Source organism: Andrena cerasifolii, chromosome 10 (assembly GCF_050908995.1).
Source record: "Andrena cerasifolii isolate SP2316 chromosome 10, iyAndCera1_principal, whole genome shotgun sequence".
NCBI lineage: Eukaryota > Metazoa > Arthropoda > Insecta > Hymenoptera > Andrenidae > Andrena > Andrena cerasifolii.
Genome location: NC_135127.1, coordinates 8,109,007 through 8,125,986, shown reverse-complemented (window position 1 = coordinate 8,125,986; position 16,980 = coordinate 8,109,007). Strand labels below are relative to the sequence as shown.

The 16,980-nt window shown below is 50.0% G+C and overlaps 1 protein-coding gene across 1 annotated transcript in view; it reads left to right on the top strand.

The window, feature by feature from the left end:
* LOC143373675 (uncharacterized) overlaps positions 1 to 16,980 on the top strand; it is a 65,281-nt gene that overhangs the window by 14,483 nt on the left and 33,818 nt on the right. The window lies entirely within an intron of this gene.

The following is a 16,980-nucleotide window of genomic DNA, read 5'->3' as shown; positions in this document are numbered from 1 at the left end:
GTCTTCCTTCGGTGACGACAACAGCCGCCCGGATAATGCACCGTTGAAGCTATTTGCCAGGCGGGCCGAGGTCGGCTGAATTATTCGAGGCTCTTCTTCATCGCATCAGCGCACGGTGGCGAATTAAATGCGACGGCGGCGCATTATGCGCGACTCGTTGCTTTCTCTGTGACTTCTGCTGCTGAAAGTACAAAGCAGCGGCCAGGGGGTGGCGTTCTGACGCTGCTGTCTCGGGGATATTCCGTATCTCGGCCGCCCTCCGCAGCGATAAACTGTTCTCGATACGGCCTCTGATGTAGGAATATTTCTGTCGAGGCTCTTGGAATTAATCTTAAGCAAAGTGGCACGTGTCGGTCTTAGAAGACTTCTTCTTATTATATTACAGTTAATTTACTAGTGGCACAAATCGGTTAAAGTATCCCAGAAAGATTATTTTACGGAATATTTTACGGTCGCACCTGTTTCGTCATTTCGCTTCCGACTGGCTCTCTGAATCTATATTTCCTGACATAGTTGAACATCTGCCAGCGCCTGAATTTATCTCAATGCCGCCCATATCTTCGGCTGATTACGTCTTCTGTGTTAGAGAAGAATCGATTTCCCTTCGCCCAAGGAAAAACGCTAAACACACACGAGCCGGAGTATTTTCACGCTTGCTCCCCTTGTAACTAACGCGGCTACACAAAAACCGTGACGCTCGGAGTTACATGACAGGACTATTTCAGCCATTCTACACTCTCATCCATATGGAGGATGGTTTCCAAGGGTCCCGTTTGACGGACGGGCGCTCGGCGCTCCAAACCAACGGTTAAATCGTTCTTTTCCACTGGTCCCGCCGCGGTAACGTACTTTTTCGTCCCGTTTCCGCCCGTCTGTCCGATAGTTACGATTTACCCGGGTCCCTGGCAAAGGAATCTGCAATTCAAAAGCCGGACCTCAGAGTTAGACGCGAATGGGAGGCTTCATTAACGATTCCGCGGCCTTTCACCGCCGTTCCCGGCTGGTTGTTTTGTCAGGACGGAAATTAAACGGCCGAGCTGCCCTTTAATCCTCCCCCTCCGGCGCCGACAATTTGGATTTCCTTCCGCGGACGGTATCAGAGCCCCAGCGAACCCTGTCTTCGATCCCGTGGAGAAAAGTTTTCTGGAAACCGATCCGTTCCCCCCTGGGAAAAAGTAACTCGCTTTCTCTCCCCCATCTCCTAACCCAGACCTCCTCTCTTCCCTTTGATTCGTTGTCGACGTAATATCGTGTCCTGTGTCACAAAGGGGAGGTTTTCGTAGATGAGAGGGTAAGTTGATTTCGAACCAGGCCACTGGCAAGTCCACGAATTTATTTTGAAATAATTGGGGCACATTCTACTCGACTGAGTTATGGACAGTGGATGTATCCTCCCTTCAAATCCTCTGCTTCGAGACGGATTCATCTCGCGAAGATGCGCGAGTCCGCGGCGAACGAAATCTCGAAGCGCATAGTTTATCGTCGCTGTTTATTCGCACGCTGGAATCACGCGCAAAAGTGGCTTTCCAATGGGGAAAGTTGGATAGCTGGTTGGGGGCGGGGGACGAATCCGATTAATCGGCGCCGCGCAGTTTCTGGCATCGAAAACAATGGGAACTTTGATAACCAATATAACTCCGCTCTGGCGAATAAGATTCCGCCTTTCAGCGGAGCGGGGCGAAAAACTGGCCTGCGCCAGATTCGAACTTCCCCAGCCGTGAAACGAGTGTAACTTAAGGAGACTAGGCAGTCAGAAACTCGATTTTTTTTGTCGTATTTTTCGAAAGTACCACCCTTCCCGAGTAAAATGCCGTTTGGTTTATGTTAAAATTCGCAAAATTAAGGATTTTACAGCCGAAAAGGTCGAGCGCGTCATAAACTAATTCCTCTTTCGAAAATTTAAACGCGTTTTCCAGAAAAAAACACCTATATATCAGGCAACTGTAGCGCTGCCATACATACGTATATATTATTCAAATAATTATTTTTTTACTGTTTATAGTATTAACAAACATTACCCAAAAGTACTAGTCACAATTTGCATTCATCTGCTTGTAATTAATTCGCAAAAAATACTTGATTTTCGAGCGATCTGACTGCCTAGTCCCCTTAATGGGCTACGGTGGAGAAAGTTCGCGGTCGTCGCGAAGCTCTCTGACGATTACTCGCCGCGAACTCGAAGGTGGTAAAAAAGAATTCCACGATCCCGAAAGGGTGAAAAGTCTTGGCTCTGGAACAGGGCGGACTTTGCCTCGAACGCGCGATCAAGGAACTTCGGCTTTCGAGTTAAACCGCGCTCGATTTGAGAATCAGATTCCTCGAGGAACTTCGGCCCCCGTCGCTTGAAATTTTATTCACCATGGGTCCTGGCGTTTAATTGTCTTTCTTGGTGCCTTCTAATGGGAATCAGTGAAATTTCTCCCCAGTCACGAGTGCGACATGAACTCCCAGTTGTTCGTAGTCTTTCCTGGAATACCACCGAACAATCGGCCGTTAGAGGAGACCTTAGCTGTCTTCCCCGGTGAATATTAAGAGCCGCAGTGCGTAGGTCTTCACGTTTTCATGCCGCGGAAAAGGGTCGGCTATCACGTATTCCATTCCTTAGAACGTGGCAGCAGCCAAAATGCCCCGAGGCCTTCTCCTCGTCCGGCCTCTTCCGAGCTCTGGTGACGTCTACTTTTCCTCATCCCGGTCTCCTTTCGTCGGCGCTCAGGCTTACGAAGAGTCTGCTTTCCCTTTGTCGTCGCGCGCCCTTTTTTCTCCCTCTCCACGCTCCTTCAGACAGACCTGGGCTGTTAATTAACCTTCCTCCTCGATCCCCAGGTATTGTCGCGGACGTGTCCGCGTCTACGAGTCCCCCCCGTAAAAAAGTAATCAGCTGGGGGCTAAGCCCCGATCGTGATCGAGCGCGTTTGCCGCGATACGCCTCGAAGTTGCAATTGAAAAGCCGCGTGGATGCTCTTCGCACGCGACCAGCCCTTTCAGACGGGACACTTTCGCGAGGATTGATTACTTGGGGCCCAATTTGCTGGGTAGGTAGACACTGGAACGTGTGTGTTCACTGTTGGCCTTCGAGGGGTGGACTTTATTCGAACGTGATCGGGCGGGGATAACGGAATGAGATAGTCTGTTGGCAGACCGTTGTGCAGTAGAATAGGCTCGTGCACGTTCAGACAATTGATAGGATATGGCAGTTCAGGGTCAGGTTGGGGTAGAGTTGAATAGATGAGCAGTTGGTCAGGCGTTCGGGTGGTAGAATCTGTTTAGCGCTGGGCATGGTTACAGTGGAGGGGTGTATTTAAGGCCGTGTATTTAATCGAACCATTTACAGCAGAATGTGACTATTTGTCAGATACACCTGCCACAATGTGGAGTGGTAACCAGATTCGTGCATGTTAGAAAGGGTTTGCAATTAATCAGACAATTGACCGTAGAGGGCTACTGTTTGACTCCAGTAGAACAGGTCAGCGCTTAGTCAGGCATCGGCTCCATGGCTTCGCTTTAGAATTTCGCGTCGTATCTTCTTAGGATGCAGGTGGACGGGGCATCGCGTATCAGACGAAGGACGTCTCGGGTGGAAAAGACACCCTCTCGAGGTAAGCTGGAGCCCTCGTACGAGCAACGTCACCCCGGAAGGTTAAGTAGAACGGGGAAAGGGGGTTGAACAGGGGGGAGGGCGAGGGTGAGAGGCGGCGACACGGATCTTAACGCCCTCTAACCTCTGTCTCAGCTCGTTGCTCCATTTTTCAAAGGGGTTTACACACTTTTCCCTCGAGCGTTTGAGCACGTAATACACGGTGCTCGAGTGCCGGTAGTTTGCTTAACAATGCAACCTCCCACGCCGCCCCCGCACCCGTCGTCCGTTCAGCCTTTCGCGGAGCGGTGGGAAAGCCTCGAGACCGGATCTCGAGGAATACTAGTCTTTTTTCGAAGACGCGGAAACGTCCAGTGTTTGGGGATCTTGGGGTGAAATAGGTGTTTCTTTAAATTCTCAGGGGAGGGCAGAATTCAATTGGGACAAAGGGGATGGATTCTCTGATCAAGGAAGATACGATTTCGAACACTTGCGAGCGAAGGATATCTTTATCAGGAGCTAGGGATTCTGCTCGCTTTGTTTCTTCCATTTCATTCATTCCTTAAGGACTAAAGGGAAGTAGAATATTCTTGCAGTGTTTACAAACTTTAATGAACAGGGAAGAGCCATTCATCCTGCAATTCTACGCCCCGTAATCACGTTAATTAATTGAACGTCGGGTACTTCCTTCCGTCTTTCCACCCTCGATTCGTTTTCATATCCCCCAATGAAAAACCTCATTTCCTGAATGCGATGCAATAAACTCGCCCGGCCAGAAGGAGCCATCCAGGGGACGCAGGCCAGAGATCACAGGCTCAGAAGCACTTAACGTGGACGACAGGCAAAGGAGCATCCTCTGCCAAATTACTAATGCGTGCCTCCGCTGTCCTCCGCCTCGTAATTACCAGGACGAAATCCTCAGGGTCGTTTCGTGGTCCCGTGACACCGGTCGCGAGGCTTTCGCGCGCTGAGCCGTCGAGCAGCGTCGTCCAGACGGTCCCCGCTGTTGTTTTTTGTTCCGCAGCGACCGCCGAAATAGCCGAGGGGAGACAGGAGAGCCGCGGGGGGTTGGCACGCGGTGGAAAAACGGGATTCTGGATTAGCTGGCCGAGAGAGGAGAAGGAAACGAGGGGGTGTGGAAAGGTTGGCCGCCGGAATTGGGCTTTTGAAGAGTCTTGCGAACAGCTAGTTTTCCTCTTGACACTCCCTGAAATATTAGGGTGCGAGCACGTCCGATTCAGATTAGCGACGGGCCTGCTGTCTGACTTCTGCGTTTTCTGAATTTAAAGCTGCGAACCTCGCGATACTCCCCAGGGGACAGGTACTTCCCTCACCTCGTACCGCCTGATTCCTTTTTATTTCTCCCTTTTCTTCTTTGCAAATCTTCTCACTGAGGACCTCTCTGGTTGGCTGTCTGCTTATTTCCTTTTTGTTACTTTGCTGATCAAAAGAGAGGGGATTTTCTAAGATGCTCTAATGTGATTTCTGTTTTATTTAAATCACTCCGAGCTGCGTGAAATAATTCTGTAAAAGTTTAATCGGAGCTGCCCAAATGATCTTCATTACACATTGATAACAATCTCTTTAATGAAATCCCACACGAAATAAATGCAGACTGGTGCTCGTGTGGCCGGAAACGTGTTCCGCATGCATACCTGCAAAGGGAACTTTGTAGCGTTTACTGGGAATAGTAGGGGAACCTAATTAAGTGGTCTCAGGGCCATCGTGGCCAGACAAAATCAAATTAGGACGAACTTATCGAACTCCCCCTCCGCTGGAATCAGTTTACAGGTTCTTAAAGTCTCTCTTACCTTCCCGACCATCTCCCATTGTTTCATTTCAAACGTTCCTTAAACTTCGCAATCAAATTTCCGCGCAATTCCAAGTACCCTGGGGATTATTTGTAATTTTTCATCCCTGCCTCGGGAAGTTTGAAAAGCAGCGAGGTGAAAGATGGTCCCGGGGAAAGACCATGGTCCTTTCTTCTCCCTTTACTCATTTGTAAGTGGTATCTGCTCGGTGCAAGGGAGCAAGCTAGTGGCGCAGACACAGCCAAGTAGATAGAGTAGAATAGTAGTCAGACATTGGTCGCAGATCCAACGACTGTAACCAATGGTCCCGGAGTTGGCAACCGGTAACATATCGTCGCGAAGGATCCCCGCTCGGATTACCACGGATCTGACTCCTTCTACATCTCCTGAATTCCAATTGCCGCCAGCGTTCTACAGTCCCTCCCTTTGTCGATGCTACTCTTCGATCGGTCAACCCTGTCGCCTGAAAAGAATGAATTTACTCGGGATTTCTGACAAACTTTTCCACCGTGTCTTTCGATTTACGACCGAGCGATTCTCGGCAGAGGAAAGGTTCTACAGGGAAAACGGATGGAAACGAAGAACGAGCTCTTTTCGTAAAACTCATCGACGTCATCTGGCGCTGGATCAACTAATTCCTCAAGAAACTGCCACGCGCTCGTGATTTCCAAGAAACTTTTTTATCCTCCCGTGTGATTTACGATCCGAACTAATTTCTCGCCGGAGTGACTTCCGAATGGGGTGCTGGGTAACAACGAAGATGAAACGTGTTCGCGGATTGCCCAATTTTAAATAGGTACGCGGGACTCGTGGGGGCGTAAACTTTCGTCACTGATAAGTATCTTCTAGACTCCAGTCGTCCAACTCCGTTGAAATAACAACTACGGGGCTCAGGCAAGGGGTAGTTGAAAGTGTAAGATCCTCAAGAACGATTATACGTTATCTTGCAGCGGACAGATAAGCGGCTCGTGAATCGTCTGTAGCGGTCGAGCAGCTTGCTGTAGATGTTTCTGAAATATTAAGACGCGAACTGGTCCAACATAGATTAGGATAATCCTTGCAGTTGCCGTTGTTTCTGGGGTTTAAAGGGTCCGTTTGTTCGCTGAGAGCGACGCGCAAAGCCCCGCGACACGGAGCACGTTCAAGTGTTTCGTCGCAGGGAGCAGCTTACTCTTTCGCTTTCGCAGACCATGCAGGAAAATATCCTGGTGTATTCTGGTCTCGAACGCTCACTTACACGCAGTTGCTTGCCTGCGTACGAAGGGTCCCCTTGAATCAACCCTCTTGATAGTCCATAACCTTGTGTCTCTACCAGGGGAGCTTCGAATACCAGGAAATCAACCCTCAAGTAAACGTGAATAGAGTTAACGCGGCGCAAGATCTTCGAGATGTGATCTCGGTGGGAAAACAAGAGAACTTGCTTACTGGAGACTCTATCTCGAACATTCAAACTTCTACTTTCCCCCACGAAACTTGCAATCTACAAAGGAGGAATTTTCAATTATTCCACCACGAGTGTCCAAGTCCTGTAATGGAATATTCATCGTGACGATTCATCCGCGAAGCCTCCGCGAAGATAAGAAATAAGTGATTTATTGCAAATAAATAAAAATATTAATATTAATATTTATATTTTTATTATAAATTTATTATACAATTATATATTCTTTTTATTATAAAAATATAAATATTAATATTAATATTTTTCTTATACAATATTTTCTCGCCAAAAGGAGAAATAAAAACTTATCAACTGAACAACTACTATTTATTCTGCGAAAATATATATATTTCAATTAGTGTTCTTTTTTAATGTTGACTCGAAGGAATAATTTTATAAACAGTTCTTTCTAATTTACTCCAAGTTGGTAAAGATGTAGTGCAAGCTTCTCAAATGTATTTACTCATCGTTCCCCAATGCTGGAATCGGAATTGTTGGAATTCGCCAGCGACAGACCCTTAAAACACCGTCATCGGGGGTGGACGCACACGCAGCCAGCGTAGGCGTGACGACTGTCAGGCTTTCAGCGTTGTTTCCTGCTATCGTCAACAATGAGGCGTGCTCGGGAGGGTGTTGGTCGTCCGTGAATGCCCCGGCTACTCCACCTGCCGAGTAACTTCTCTGCCCGAGACAGCCAGATACACCGCCACTTGTTTGGCACGGGACAATAAGGCCAAGAATGTCAATGGCTTCTTTCATTGTGCGCCAGCGATATACTGCTCGCAGCGACACTTTTGTCGCAGGCTGGTTTCTGTCGAAACTTTCGGATGTTCTTTGGGCGGTACGTGTGCTCCACGAGTTGTCTCTATACTCTGCTGCGCCCTGCAGTTTCGACGGCTGGGGATGCTGCAGCTTGTAGGGCAGATCAGGGAGTACATAGAGATGAAGTTTCTCTGAGTCCTAGGCTTCGCGTTGTTGTCTCTTCGCTCGATACGAAATCAGCAACTTCGGGGACAGACACTGCCGAATTGCTGCGATACACTGGGAGCGACTGTCAAAATCATCAGCAATCGATTACACCCGGTTGCCCGATTCCCCTAGCAAGAACGTTGCAATCGACGTTCCTGCTTCGCCGATCCTGTTACCAGCACCTTCGACAGTGTATCAAGAGCCAACCTTCTGAAACTTCAGAAACAGAAACTCGGCTACGTGTTGGATATCAAACGTCTGGGATCGATGTACAGCCCCCTCACTGCAGTCGCCTGTGAAATGGATCACTGCCGAGGGATTCCTACGGTATTCGTCTGTGGAAACTGGAGCTGGCTCTCGCTTAAAGAAAAACATGGGTCCTGCGCTTTGATGGACCTTTTACCTCGTTCTGTTGAGAAACATTTAAAGAACAGTCAATAGTAATCAAACTACTACTTAAAACAACTACACGGAAACCCTTCTGGGAGCAATCCGCAGAAGAATCTTCTCGCGAGGCTCGAGCCCAAGTCGCTTCTACGTTACTCGTAGAAAACAAGCGTTCCAGAAGCTCGAAGGTAAACAGTAAACTACAGAACAGAGTGGTCATTGAATTTGTATCCCGTAGCCAGATGTCCCCCAGACGCTTCCACGGAATTGGCCATTTACAGACGCCGCGGAATGAGCCAGGAATTAAATTGGCCACGTTAGTGACTTTCGAAAACGGCAATAAGAGATCTGGCGATGGTGCTCGGTTCCTCCATTAATCTTTCTCGAGGGCCCTCGAAGAAGTACCGTGTCTCGTTACGCCGCGATATTGCAGCGTTTTGGCTGCCTCAGCAAAGGCCCTTTGACCGATGACGTTTACCTCGCCGGTCGGCTAATTACACCGGCACGTTTCTGCCACGAGCAAGGCGTTCAGCGATTACGAACGTCGAGCAAAGCTCCCTGCAATTCCTAACCGATCTATCAAGGCCGTATTCTAGGCGGCGTTATTCTTCGAGGGGGACGTGACCAGCTTTCGCGCTAGCTCTCCATCAAGAAGCCGATGCTGAGGAAACGACGAGCGTGGCTCGAAGGGTCCGATTAATTACGCGGCTCTGCGAAATCGATCGTCGCTTTGATCCTAGATTAATCAGGGCGTCGATGACACGATAAGCTTCTGCTACATTGTCATCCACTTAGTCAGCTCCCGTCACTTAAACCCTCATTTTGCTGGAGCAGCCCACAATGCTTTTACGAGTTTAATTAACTGCAATCTACACCTAACCGAGCCCCCGACTGATCAGTAGCATCGATAACAGAGCAGACGGGAAGTGAAATCGTGTGTGATCCGACCCAGACCCACGTGAACCACTTTGCTTGCGGGTGATGCAATCAATTACAGGTCCCCGCGATAACGGGCGAAACAGAAGTTCCGTGGCAACCATCGATCTCTTCGCAGCTGTTTATCCTAGCACTTTACGGATTGCCTGCTCGCTCTGCTGCTGCACTGTCGCGAGCCAGCGCGGATCAGATACGAGCTTCGGAAGAGGGAGCAGAAACGGACGGTCTGACAACTTCTCCAGTCATTTTTCATTAACCCAGCCAAGCAAGCTCCGCGAGCCTTTGCCCGTGCGCGTGGCACAGATTTCCACTCGGCGGAGTTCGGTACAGACATCCCGAAAACTTACCAGCATAACATGCTTAAATCACAGTGGCTGCCAGCGACAGTTCTCTCAGCGAATACCAGAAGAGATGTGTCGCCTCCACTGAGCTGCTGGTCCCCTTTGCTACGCCGGCTTCCCGAATTTTTCATGAATCCGTCCCGACGGCGAGCGCTGCGTACACCGAGGCCGTGTTTTCGGCTGTTCGAACCCTCCAGCGTTTATCGAAACGTGTGAGAACGCTTCAGGCATCCCCTGTCTTTTCACAGCTCCGACTTCACGAGTCAAACGATCCTTTTCACGTTTCAAGCCTCAGACACCTTAAACCCTCTTCTGTCACACGAACCCTCGGCATCGCAAACTAACTTTCCGTTATTCGTAACTGCATCTGTCAGTCTATCCTCAATCGAGTTCCAATGAATCTGCAGTCTATTTCTCATCAATTTCGCCCTCGTTGCACATCCCATCGAAATTCGATGAACTACCCTCTTCTTTCTACTTAATTGTTCGGTAAAGACGTACAAGCTTCCGGAATACAAAATAGAGCTTGTAGCTCGTTCGAAACATGAAGGAAGTGTCCAAATCTCGCCCGAGCGATGTTTAATCGAAAATCGTCCGTGAATAATATATGTCCCGAAAGCCTGGCTGATTGATCCTGAGCGTCTCCACCGCGATATCGATCACGCTGACTGACACACTTGGAGGAAAGATTAATTGTGCCGGTCTCGCAGGGCTTCGAGCACGGCTTAACGAGAGTCAAACTTTGCGCGGAGGTTTTGCGCGTAGTCGCCGCGGAGGGAGGAAAGAAGGCAGGCGTTCGAGGAGTGTGGGTGGGCGAGGGGTTGCAGAGAGGTTTTGAGAGGCCTGCGGCGAGTAGAGATTAAATCGTAGCACAGTAAAGAACTAATCTGTCCGTCTCTCTGGCCCCTGCTCGCCACCCCTTGCTCCTCCGCCCCTCTCCTGGGGACGAGGTCTTGTCCTCTACGCCCTCCATCCATTTTCACCCCTTTCTACGAGGCCTCCACTGTTTTCCCTCTCCCCTCGCCCCGCGTTTCACCCTCAAACCAGTTGGACGATGGAAATGGAAGCGGCGAGGGTGGTCACCCCCGAGCCACCCTCTGCACGCACTGGTCCACACGAGAACGATGCGACAGAGAATGGAGATCGGCGTGGATAAAGAAAGAAAGGGTATGCCAGGAGTCGCTGGTACCTCGTGTTGGAGCCTCCGCTGTGTATGAATCTACCATTCAATTTCAAGTGGTCTCTGTTTCCTTTCCTCTTCCTGCAGGCTCGAGTACCTTTCACGTTTGCAGTCGTATCACTGGTTATGCTTCTCGAGGCTCGTGAGTAGTTAAAGTTAGGTTCGCAGTGTAACCTTCTTGGAGTTCAAAGTTTCATGTTTGAAGCAGGAGCGAACAGAGTAATATTTCTCTGTGTGTATCTAAATCCCTCTGAAAATACCGAGAATCTCGCACGAGCGCCGATTCGAAGTCAGCGAGAAATTAAATCCAACGAGTCAGGCCAATTTCATGCGGTCCAGCTGCAGGAAGTCGACCGGTTCGCCAGCGTTCGAGCTGGTTGACGCGGAAAGCGGCATGAAGCGGATCGCAAATGAAGGGAACAGAAGGGACGCCAGTTTGTGGCGTGATTTCACGGATAGTTGGTGGCTGAACGAGCAGCGCGCCCCGCGAAACGCATCGCTGGGAGGCGCGTGTCCACCGCGAAGATATGCCTGCCATTCCCAGACGTTGCCCAGCGGAAATCGAGCGTCCCGCGATCCTAATCTGTTCCTCCTATCGAATTAGTTCCTATTAAGCAAGACCATTAAGAACACTGGTACCGGACGCATTATCCAGAAACGATCGTGGACGTACAAGTACTATAACCATAAAATCTGAAGTTCATCTGTGTTTGATCTTTCGGCGATAGTAGCTTGAAGAAAGGTGTGCCAGTGAGAGGTTGCACTATAATTCTTAAAGCAAATTCATTGGATGTGAAATCCCGTAATTTCCCGAATAAATGTATAATATGTTTAAAAAGGGGTCCCCTTCCTTAGCAAAAACATCAGGTTGATCCGTCTAAAAATAGGGATTTCATCATCAGCTTCCACACTCAACATCCACCCCACGTCCCCCGGCAGCATCCCTAATTTAAGAGTCCATCAAGGAAGTTATCCTGTAATAACGTTGAAACAGTCTGAAAGTCGCTGTATCAGCAGCACTTTAAAACTAGCCCCGTCTCTTTAATTGCTGCGAAATAAACAGACTCCCTGAGCCAAAGTACGAACCACCATCGCCGCCGCTTCCAACCGAGACGTTCCTACTTGCAGTCATTAAACATGAAACTCCGTTCGTAGCTTTCAGACACAAACGAACGATTTAATCAACGTTTGAATCGTTTGAAGATCCACGCTAGGTCGGGCTCCGCGGGACCTTGAATGGGCAAGTCGCGGCGGAAGGGGAGTAAGTCGACCAGAGGTCGGCCGCGTCGATCAAGTGGCCGTGACGCAGGGGTGGCTGAAAGTCAAGGTGTCCCAACAGGCGTGCAGAGTCGACGGGCGCGTGAAAACGGTGTCAAGAGTCGTCCGTGGCTCGACCTACCCCGCGATTATTCCTTCTTCATTTTCTTCCCGACCCGCCCAACCCTTACAGATCCTCCCGTTCGGCGCGTACCGCTCGCTGCACGCGCTTTTCCCTCAGATACGCCGATGAGATACGCTCGAGTGCGAATCCCTCGTTCCGCGGTCTTCCCGGCGGGGTAATAAAACCAGATAGATAATTAGCTGGCTAAGCACTAGAGCACTCGTGGCTGGAGGATCCTCGAAGTAGAATGCCGCTCGTAGGTGAAGAAACGAGGATGAGCAAGGGGTTGAAGTGGGGAACAGGGCGGGCTGGGCACCGTGGAAGAACAAGAAGTCTGCCCACGGCAGGTCCGTGACTAATCTGGATCTAGGGGCAGCGCGAATGCGGCCAGTTGCCACTCGAATATCTGCCGGGCTTCTTTTAGGGGGTTGCTGCCTCCCAACCACCGCTAAGTGGCCCCTGTTCGACTCCACCCAGTCGACGCGGCGCGGCCGTTGCTGAGCACGTTTCAACGGTCGTTATTAATATCCTATCGCGACTTTCGGCTCGTCGGGGCAAGGGTAACGCGCCTCGTTCGTTGGCTTGGCGAAACGGTTCGGAGTCACGTTCGATTCACTTCTATTGGAAGGTGCGAGGGTGGTTCTGATTAGCGAAAGGAATTCGGTGATTCTTCTTTTCATTGGGCATGCCTGGACTCGCTGGATACTTAGAATAGAGCGGAGGAAATATAAACGGCTGCTGGTGTGTTGGCCGCGGAGAATTCCACGTGAGCAGAGACGACGGGATGCCTGGTGCAGCGGTGCATTGCACGCGCACGCGAGCGCATCCCCTGCATAGTGGTCATTGCGGTGCAGCGATGCTATGCGACTGCATACGCGCGCGTGTGCATGCCCGTGTGCACGGGGCTGCGCTCGTCGAGAACGATGGAATCTAAGAATGGAATTTCCACGGTGATTCACCCAGACTTGAGATTCCGGCAACTGGCTATTGGGGGATTGGTACCGATGGAATTTTTCTGGTCGCCTACCGATCTTGGCCAGGAGCAACTGCAACCGCGACAGAGCGGATATACTTTGGGAATGCTATCCCTCGTCCTCCCAGAGGGATGACGGGGCTTCAGGTTTTTTCCTGCACGTGAAATACAGCCGCTCGTCGCCCAGCTGCAACAGCTGATCCCTTTTACGTCTCGATCGTAAAGCTTCGCCTTTCCACGGGAAAGGGGCGCCGCACAGCCAGCGAGAAAATCCTGTCGCGTAAAACACGAGCGCCGCGGACTTTTACGTCCTTGTACCTGCCCTATTTCGCTAAGCTAGTGGAAATTCCGGGAGAACGCGTCCGCTTCGTATCTCACGGGAACAACGAACGGAAACGCCGCCTAGATGGCTGATCATTCTGCATAGCGGGGGCACAGCTTCGCTCTCCGCGTGGACCCTGTGATCTTCGATACTTGAATCTGCGAAGATTCAACTCGCAGACTTTGCGAAACACTTCCACCCACGGCAGACCTTAATGATTGCCACGCAAGAGTAATCATTAAATCCTTGTGACAAGCCACCTCGTCATCCACAGTCGACGCGTTCGCTCGCGCAACCTCGCTCTCTCGTCAAGACTCATCCTCCACCTCGTCACGCTCCTTCGGTATGAATTATAATTGGATCGCTGCGTGCCAGGGCGACTCAGAATCGAAGGCAGAAGGGCCAAGGGGGAGGCATCGAGTTCCTCCCAGTTTCTCACCCCCTCTAGGCCCGATTAAGTCGGTAGAAATCCCGTGGAAGCGTGTTCACCCGGACGGAACAACTTTTCAAGTCCTCCCGGACGGGCCAGCCGAACAAAAACATCGTTAGGGCGTCGCGAGTCGCTGGCGCGGGCGTAGGGGGTGCGGAGGGCGAGCGGGCGCGAGGGTGGAGGCTTTGGCCGAGCCGAAGAGCAGGATTTCGAAGCGGAGGGTCGAGGCCTCCGGTTGGGTTGGGCAAACTGACCCAGATAGGTGAATAGTGAATGCACCCTCTGCGCACTGGGGACGCTTGCAGCCTCCAGTCCGCGGAAAATACTCCCTCCATCCCTTCCCTGGCGGCTGCTGCCCTCCCCGAAGGGGGGTGGACAATGCGATTTCGAAATATGAATCACCAGAGGAGGCTGGTAACGGATGCACGCGTAAGCACGTCAGTCGTGTTTACAACCGTTTGGAGAGCGACGGAAAGGGGGTAGGCTTTCCAGGGGGGGTTGGGGGTTGGAGAAGAATGGCCACGGGAGGGACTGACCGGAAGTGGTTCGAGTAAGTTGGCACCGGTGGGAAAAAATGGGATGGGAAAGTTGCGACGACACTTTTCGCTCGTTAACCCTCTGGGACGCTGCATCCCTCTTTTTTTACCATTTTCTTCTCCTGCATTTTTGCTTCGGAAGAAGAGGGGGCTGGGAGACGGTGGAGGGTTTGTCGGAGGTCGATTCGTTGGAATTGTAAGGAAATTTAGCGAGGGAGTTTGGCGCTGGGATTTTGGGGGATTAAACTCTGCCATTCTCGATTTCCTTCTCATTTTATTTTATTTTTTTCGCGGAACTGATTCTGGTACAGTTTCGGAGATTGTACATTCGCGAGTTTCGCGGAGTTTGGACAGCGTTTACATGATAATTCGACGCGATAGGGGACGGATATAAATATTTAGGGCTCCTTGTAGCCCCGTTTCAAGTGAATCGAGTTTGAAGCTTGAAACGATATGCGATAACGATAAACGATGTCATCGACGACTGTATCGGGATCCGCGGCACAGATTTCCAGATCTTCTACTTTGGGTGGAGCCTCTTTTCTGAATACGACAGACGCAAGGCGGAGAAGGATTCCCGTTTGATCTGACGGCGGCTGTGATCGAGCCGCCTAGAGGATACGTGAGTCGAAACTCGGAGCTTCCTGTAATCAAATCTCGTAGTTGCCTCGCGAACTGCCAACGTTCGAGGGTAAATTCTCGTGGAACGCGGGGGAGCCTGAAATGTCAGCGGGAAGGATGACGAGGGATGAAACACACAGGCTTCGCGATGAAAATCCAAACTGCAACGTCGACCTGTGAACCGTAACCGCGCGTCTTAAGAGGGCGAGGAGATATTTCACGATGCAATGATTCGGCGATATTTCCTGGGGGAGGTTTCCCCCGGTTACGTAACTCCCAGTCCATAGTCGAATATTTACAGTGGCGTGCCCTCGATGGGATGGACACCATTTTTCCAATGCAGATACAACCCTGTGTCTTGTGGGAAATGGAGTGCACGAGGGGTAGTTTGTCTCCCCCGTTTCTAGCGAATGCTTACAAAGAAGTTTCATTAAGAAGGGAATGGAATTTTCTTAGTTACCAGGGGAATTAAGGGTGTGAAAGGGATTTTGGAGCTGGATTATTATTCAGCTGATAAATTATCATTATCAAGCTGTTCAATCTTTTTCTTTACGAATGAGAAAGCTTCATAGCGCTCGTCCTTCTGACGAAAGAGAGGGACAATTCAGATCCCTCCACTTTTGCAGAAATATATCTTCAAATTTTCTGCTGTCGAACCAGAACATTTCGATGTTCGCGGTTCACGGAATAGGAATTCGCCAAATTCTCTGGTCTTGAAGGGGCAGCCCTTAAATTCCTCTGCTGTCGAAGAAGTGCACCTCTGAAGTTTCTGCCGGAGAAGGATATTTGGAAGTTTCCTATTCCCAAAGGGGCAGACCTTCGAGTCTTGCCACGAGACAACCCCCAAATTCTCTGCACCCCGAGGAAGGAAAATTTCAAACTTCTCCATCGAACAAATCCCCATTTAATGAAAAGCTACACTCGGACCAATGAAATTTCCCTGCGCAAGCGGTGACTGGTGGTCCAAAGACATTTCACAGGGTCTCGGGCGACTCTTTCAGCTTCTGCCTCGTTAATTAATTAGCTTTCCGAATCGCGAGCCAACCACAGACCACTTCCACCGTTCGTTCTGTCTTAGCGACGGGCGCTCGATTATATTTATCTTCCTTAATTTACAAACGTAATTTACCGCTGGTTCATGCCGACCGCATTATCAACACTCCTTCGGCTCCCTTCGCGCTGGTTGAGTGTCAACAGTCGAGCTCGATAAATTAAAGGAGCCGAGCACTGAAAGGATTAACTCCCTTTCTTAGGCTTCAGCCTCGACAAACCATAAATTTCATTATTTTCCCTCCGCAAATGCTACTCAAACTTGAAGGAAAAACGGTCGAGAAAATTATTTTCCAGTGGGTGCTTCGTGGATATTCTTTGGGTCCAAAAGCATTACGGAACTCGAGTACCTTGGGAATTATTTTCCAGCTTCGCTTGGTGCAGATCTTTGCTGTTAACTATGAATTTTTTCAAATGATATATGACAAAACAGGGGTTCTTGGGGAATCTAAAGATTCGTCTCCTCGAAAGTAGACCATTTTCTAACTTCCCGGTGGCCCCGAGTAAACCACTCCCCAATGCTGTTGCGAATCCCCAAAGCGAGAGAAACATCGTTTGCAGCCTCGTGCTCCTGATTCTAATGAAGCTGAGCCGACGATGCTTCTTCATTAAACCAGCAGCTCGACACGTCGTCGCCTCGAATTCCCTCGCGTGGCAAACTCCAAAGAATTTCGAGACCTACGAATTCCGACCGCGATATCCGAGCACCCCCTGGAATCTCGCCTGGAAAACCACCAGTCGGGAGACCTGAAGCTTCTTCGTCAGGATTCAACACAGTGAAATCTCCTCTTCCGGTTCGTGTGATCGGTAATAGGTCCACCGAAACAGGCCAGACGGAATAAATCGCCTGACAAATAGCGCCTTCAAGCTTTCCTCGGTCATTGCGATCATTGATCACTTCTTGAGTGCCTGAATTACGCTTAAGTAGAACTAGCCTGCAAATTGCGCACTGTATTCCCTGATTAGCGACGAGGACTCGAAATTAGATAGATGCTGGGCTTTCAGAAAACGAGAAAGGATACAATTCT